Below are 7,400 nucleotides of genomic sequence, written 5' to 3' on the forward strand. Positions count from 1 at the left end.
AAGCTATAAGTAAGGCAACAGATGATAAAAAAATTCTTCAGATCTTTCGATTCATGCTTTTCAATGTTACAATCAGCTACACCAATGTGAGACTCGAGATGTGTACCTGGAAATACTGAAAATGCAAAGGAGAAGAGGAAGAAGATAGGGAAATCAGTAGCAGCAAGAAACAGAATAGCAGCAGCAGCAACAAGCAAAATAATTGGAATAGAATCAAGATCCCAGCTAGACCAAGTCCCAGAGTAAACCAACAAACAACCAGTAGACTCAGTTGGATTTAGAAGAAATCAGTATTGGACAAACAGGTCGAGACCAGTGAAATCAAGACAGCAAGAAGAATGCAATTTCTAGTTTTGTCTGTCTGTGTTATCAAACAGAGTTCTTTTCCAGTTTTTCTGCTTTTCAGAACTTCAACTCTCAATCTCCAAACTAAGTTTTCTGTGTGTATTCTCTTTTTCTTTGTTTGTGTGTGTGTATCTATGTCCCTCTTCAGGTCTGTGTGCCTGTCTATGTATATATGTGTATGTGTTCAGCCCCTCTTATCAGATCTATATCCTGATCTCCTCCCTGTTGTTATCCTCTCAATTTACTCTCTCTTCTCAATGTCTGTCCCTCTGTGTGTATATCAAAAATCTCCCCCCTGTTGTTATCCTCTCAATTTACTCTCTCTTCTCAATGTCTGTCCCTCTGTGTGTATATCAAAAATCTCCCCCTTAAAACTGATGGAAGTTCCTCCTTTTATCCACCTAAAATCAAACCTTTTACAGCCTGTTTAGATCCTCTAACACCCCTCCCATGTGCTCTCCTACTTTCAGATTCCACTTAACTAATTAAGTATAAACAAACCCCATGATATTCCCTGGCAGACTTACTTTGAGTAATGTTTATTATTTCTGAAACTAAAGTAGAGTATGGGCAGCAGAATGTAGTCTGACAGCATATGCTGTCAAACTATTTAATTCAAAAAGCCTTTATGCAAGACACAGGCTGTGCACAAATGCACATGTGGTGCACAAGTGCACATGCCCTCCAATTTCAGAACTGTAATTAAACAAGACATTCATTTTACATTTCTGATTCAAATTAACAATTGTAAGCAACTAAACTCAGTTTCTAATTGATTCAGGCAATGCTTAGCAGAAGCAAGTTAATTTGTTATTGTTCAGGCAGCTGAAACTAATTGACGACACATGTCGACTCGACTATATTAATTATAACATGTACAATCGTAGCCAAAATCAGATGTCTAATAGTATCGAACACATGACTCGAGTCATACTGACCCAGCAGAATTGTACTCGAGGAATCAGTTAATCAGTCAAATTTGAAATTCAGCTAATTGCACAGCACATACATACATACATATTATTAGTGAATAGAAGAAGGCCTTTAATCAAACACATAGGTTCAGGAAAGGTGGACAGGATACTTTTGGTAAAATTCAAAACACAAATTACACAAAACATGAACAACCCTTTAAACAACACACGGACTAAAAATAAAGAAAAAGGAAAACAAAAACTCACCTTAAATCCCGAAAAATCAAAAGCCTTAGCTTGAATTCGAACAGACCCTTCTCAGGGTTGAACGGACTTTAATCTAAGTGTTTCTCAAATGAGAAACACTTCGATTAAGGTCCATTAGGCCCCAATCCCTTGGTTTGAACAGACACGAAACAGGCACGAGGAAACCTAGGGTTCTAGAGGGCAGATTTGGGTTTTGGGCTTTCTTGGTTAGATTCGGACCAAACCAAGCATGGTTTGGTCACGAGGGGGGTCCGGGGATTGTCTGGTATGAATCTAAGGCAGATCGGTGTAGATCGAGTTTTGCTCGAATCTTCAAATGAAGTTTCGAGGACCTATAGGATGATTCGAACTAAACGGTCCACAGATCCATGTTCAGGGGGTGAGATGGTCCTATGGTGTTAAGGTGAAGGCCACCGGCGTTCATGCCGCCGGCTTTCATGGTGAAGAATACAGGGGCGGCTAGGGTTTGGAGGGAAGGGGATGAGGACGAAGGCTGGGGTCTTGGATAGGGGGCAGGGTATGATAGGGACCTTATATATGGGATGGGTGGATTGATTTCAACCGTTGGATGAGGCGAGATGGACGGCTTGGATCTGCAGGCTTAAAAGAAACGTCGTCGTTTGGCTTAGTAGGGGTCAGAATTGGTTCGGGTAACGGGTCGGGTAACGGGGGTTATGGGTGAGAGATCCGGACCGTTGGATCAGCTTGGTTTGAACGGTCGTGATGGATTGGCATTGAAACGACGTAGTTTTGGTGTTACACTACGTCGTTTTGTGGCCTGGGGGTGGGCTGTTCGGACTGGTGGCTTGGGCCGTTCATTTGGGCTTCAGGTTTTGAAATGGGAACGACCCAAATTCATTTAAAACAAATTTTTACCCTCTTTTTCTTTATTTCTAATTTCCTAAATACACAACCTAATTAAATAAAACCAAACACCATTAATTAACACTTAACATATTTATTTCACGCATATAAAATGTTAAAAGTAGGTAAAATTAAACAAGGCAACAAATCAGGACAAAAAATGCGTATTTTGTGATTTTCCATTTAACAATCGGATTACGGTTCACATTACGCATGACACATACATTTTTTGTATTTTGTTTTAATAAAAATGGGCAAAAAATCATAAATAATTAACAAAGTGCCATGTAAAATCTAAAATTTGTACAGCAGGACCATTTGTTATTATTTTTAATTCTTTTGGAGCGATTGTCGCGTAAAACAAAAATCACGTGCTCACACCAACTATATTGATCAATAATATAGTGTTTCCAAATACCTAAACACATATAGTGGTCAGTTGCAGCCAGTGGGTGCTGAGCATTACTGGCCCCCAGAACCATTTAAAATGGTGTGTAACAAGTCCTCTTTGCGTAAAAGACAGGTGCAGAAGAGAACGCGTATACGGAACCAAATGGATGTTAGTGATACCGTATATGTGCGCAAATGTGGTATATGCTCGCAAACAGGACACGACCGTAGAAAATGTCCTTTGGGTGACAACAGTAATCAAGCTCAGGGCGGGTGTTCTTCTATTGTACCTAACTACCCATGAGTTCATGTTGTAATAATTAGTTGTTATGTATACGATTTAAGTATTTATGAAATAAAATTTTCTTGTTTGTTAATTATGATTTGTACTTTCCCATTTTACCTATTTAAATAATAATTTAATATAATTATCGGTATATTAAACTTCGATAGGAAAGTGTTGCGGAGCTGGGGTCAAGTCCCCTCGGCTGTCCCAAATACCCAACTGCGCTGTCAGCCAATCAATAAATGTGTCGTCCACCCTCATCCGATCATCCCTCTCATAATGTAAAGGATCCCATGCAGGCCGAGTCGGTATAGGTTGCGGAAATCCAAACTGACGAAATACTCGCTCTGAGGCATGATGCTCGACAATATCGAGGCACGTGAGAGGGACGGAAGCCCTCCAAATATGGCGGTCGTGCGTGCAATACGCTGGCAGGGTACCTATCAGCTCTTCGTTGTACGGCATCCAGATGAACTATCAAATAATAACACAAACCGTTAGTATGCGCAACACCTAGTTAAACAATAATTGGTAAGTTTAGTTAGATATTCACCTGTGCGTCCTCCAGAAAATCCAACACATCCCTACAGAATGGGAGATTATGATGGCCATGATACTCTCGTGCAAGTCTATGACGCAATACCCACCTACAAGCTAGAGGGAGATCAGGAATATGTACATTAGCCGGTAGTTGTGGTAGAGGTGGCCGAAGCTGCAGAAATCGCTCCCACACCCAAACCTAACATACAAAGTTGACGTAAAGATTAACTATAACTAGGTAGAATTGTAACTAAAGGACATATTATTTGAATAAGTTGTCACCTGTAGAAGTGGCAGAAAGCCAGAAACGTCTCTCTGTGTGCCCATGGATGCCCGGCACATCTGCCTGTACAAAAATGATATGACAGCACCACCCCAGCTGTAGCTGACTGTATCATTGAAGTCCGCAATATGATGCAGAAAACGGAGGCTCACTAGGTTCCCCGAAGTGTTCGGGAACAAGACCTCCCAAAATAGAAGGAGCAACAACAGCCTCGTATATTGCTCCACATCCACCTCCGCTGAGTCGTCGGTGATAGTATCGTGGATCTGCACCAAGTGGTCTCTAATGGGGACCAACTGCATACGACTGCTCCCAATTGCTACATCTGGGTCCTCGGACCTAAAGCCCGTGAGCCTGTGCAGCATATCCATATATGAATCCCGATTAAAATATCTCATATTCCCAGGCAGTAAAACTGGCAAGCCATCAGTGGACAGGCCATATAAAATCTCGACGTCCTGGAGTGTGATGGTGGCTTCGCCGATGGGCAGATGGAAAGTGTGCGTCTCCGGTCGCCACCGCTCAATCAACGCCGTGATCAAAGCATAGTCGAGCTGTATCCGGCCAATGCTAATGATCCTATATAATCCCATCTCCTCCAGGTGATGGACCACACGGGGATGTAGAACGCGGGGAGGAGTCAAAAACTCCCACAATAAATCCACTCTCCTGCCCCGAAAAGTCTGCATAAGCAACTCTCCCCCCCCATATATGCTCGGATCTATGCTGGGGCTGTATGGGTAGTAGCTCCGACGTCCGAGGGCCGGGATGTATAGGTGCATCCATGTCGTCAACTGTAAATTCATAATTTTTAATAACTATCATTAATAATTATGTGTTTTTTTATAATTTAAATTCATATTTTTTAACAACTTAATTATAAAAATTATATATATACTTATGGGTTTCGTGCTAGATTTTCTGAGGCCTAGTGGTACCAAACTATCATTAATAATTTTATGTTTTTTTAATAATTTTTATTCATATTTTTTAATAACTTAATTGTAAAAATTATATATATATATATATATAATTTTTATAATTATGGGTTTCGTGCTATCATATTTTTAACAACTTAATTGAAAAAATTATATATATACTTATGGGTTTCGTGCTAGATTTTCTGAGGCCTAGTGGTACCAAACTATCATTAATAATTTTATGTTTTTTTAATAATTTTTATTCATATTTATTTAATAACTTAATTGTAAAAATTATATATATATATATATATATATATATATATATATATTAATTGTAAAAATTATATATATACTTATGGGTTTCGTGCTAGATTTTCTGAGGCTCAGTGGTACCAAACTATCATTAATAATTTTATGTTTTTTTTTATAATTTTTATTCATATTTTTTAATAAATTAATTGTAAAAATTGTATATATATATATATATATATATATATATATATATATATATATATATATATATATATATATATATATAATATTTATAATTATGGGTTTCGTGCTAGAATATAAGATAATTAAATAAAATGAATTCTAAGCTAAAATACTACACAATACTACGCTACAAGGCTCTAAATTTTACTACACTAAAAGGGTCTACGTTTTACTACGCTAAAAAGGTCTACATTTTACTACGCTAAAAAATAATCTAAACTAAACGACATAAAAACACATAAATATACATGAGGATATTAACAAACACATTTTTTAGACTAATTTACATATTTTTATACAACACTAAAATTAAATCCGGATAAAATTTAACATGCTAGTTTCGAAAAAAATAAACACAAACCGAAATAGAACACATACAAATCAAATAATATGCATTGTTATAAAAGTTTCAACTTAAAATAAATCGAAATACCTCGATTTGGAATTTTCGGAATGTAAATAGATCGAAATTTTGACTCCAGAAGAGTGAATCCACAATAACACGAAGCTCTACTCGACAGTGGGACCACCAATCTTCAACTTTTATGTGCCGGGGGACCCAAATTTTTTTTTTTAAAATGGGGCAGAATCGGGGGGGGGACCAAAAGGGAGTAAAATAATGGAGATGAAACGAAGAAGAAGAAGAAGACGGAAGGATTTTTAATAAGGGGTATAGCGACATTAATAGTGGCGCTATGTAAGATGGGATTTTGGGGTATAACGCCATTAATAGTGGCGCTATGTAAGATGTGTCAGTTTTACTATATGTAAGATGTGCAGTTACCGTTACTGTATAGCGCCACTTTTTGTGGCGTTATATATAATTTGGTAACTATTTTTTTTAACACTTATTTGCGTATTTTGAGTAAAAAAAAACCGCATTTTGGTTCCGGACTCTTCATTTTGACAGCAACAGGGACAAATTAGAAAGCAAATAAAGCTGCAGCTATAGCTGCTACTGCAAAATGTATCACAGTTTCTCATATAATATTTTTGGAAAAATGTGGTTTCCTCCATTAGACTTCTATATCCTTTCTTTTCGTGCATTACAACATGTGCGGCTTCTTTAGTTATGCTTTGATCATCGATGAAAACAATGATTGAGCATTATTTTATTATTTTATTATTTTTTTATTTCTAACCACAGAATTGTCTTGTATGTTGGTTGCTAACTCTTAGTATCCCGTGACGGACCCAAGATTTTCATCAAGTAGGTTCAACATGTGAAGAAGAAATATACTAATTGAACTCAACAAAATAAATTGTTATTAATATTAAAAATTAAAATATATTATTAAAACTATTTTTTTTGAGGAAATTTATGGTTTCGAGATTAGTAAGGACTTTTTTTGGAGGTATGCTCTTCTAATCTCGTCAAGCTCACTTGGATGATAGTCCCTAATAGATATATTTTTTCTGTTGGATCAGTCTTTAAAGAATTCATATTTACTCTTAGCCTTTGTTTCTTAGAGGAAAAAGGGGTTGTTATTTTAATTGGTTCAAAATTTCTTCCACGAGAGGAGAAATTTGAGAGTGTGAACTTGATTGTGGCTACTTGGAAGATATGGAGAGTAAAATCTCTTCATTAAATTTTAAAATTTGATTATCAAATTAAAAATTCAAATTAGAACAATAATTTAATAAATATATTTAAACTTAAAGCATCACAAACAATAATTAAACTAAACTCAAATTTAACTAACATCATGATACTTTCATTGTAACCAAATTGAAACTTAGATTAATTGGCAAAGAGCAATTTAAATCACTAAGAATAATATGTAAACACAAATTGATGGAAATTTGAGAAGAAAAAGTAAATAGAATTGAATTTTAATGGCACGACATAAACTAATTAACTAAGAAGGCAATCAATTTATTTACTGAAAGTCACAAATTGTTTAAAAAAATAATAATTCTAGATCGGTAATAAATCTAATCACAAACTAATTAAGGCAAAGAAGTAAAACGGTGTAGTTCTCTTTCTCTAATTGTGTATATGTAAAAAAGCTGATTGGTTTCGAACTCAAACCCTTCTAAAAATTTGAACCCACTTCACCATTAGGCTAGACACTCTACCCCCTGACTTCACG

This window comes from Nicotiana sylvestris, chromosome 9 (genome assembly GCF_000393655.2).
Source record: "Nicotiana sylvestris chromosome 9, ASM39365v2, whole genome shotgun sequence".
Classification (NCBI taxonomy): domain Eukaryota; kingdom Viridiplantae; phylum Streptophyta; class Magnoliopsida; order Solanales; family Solanaceae; genus Nicotiana; species Nicotiana sylvestris.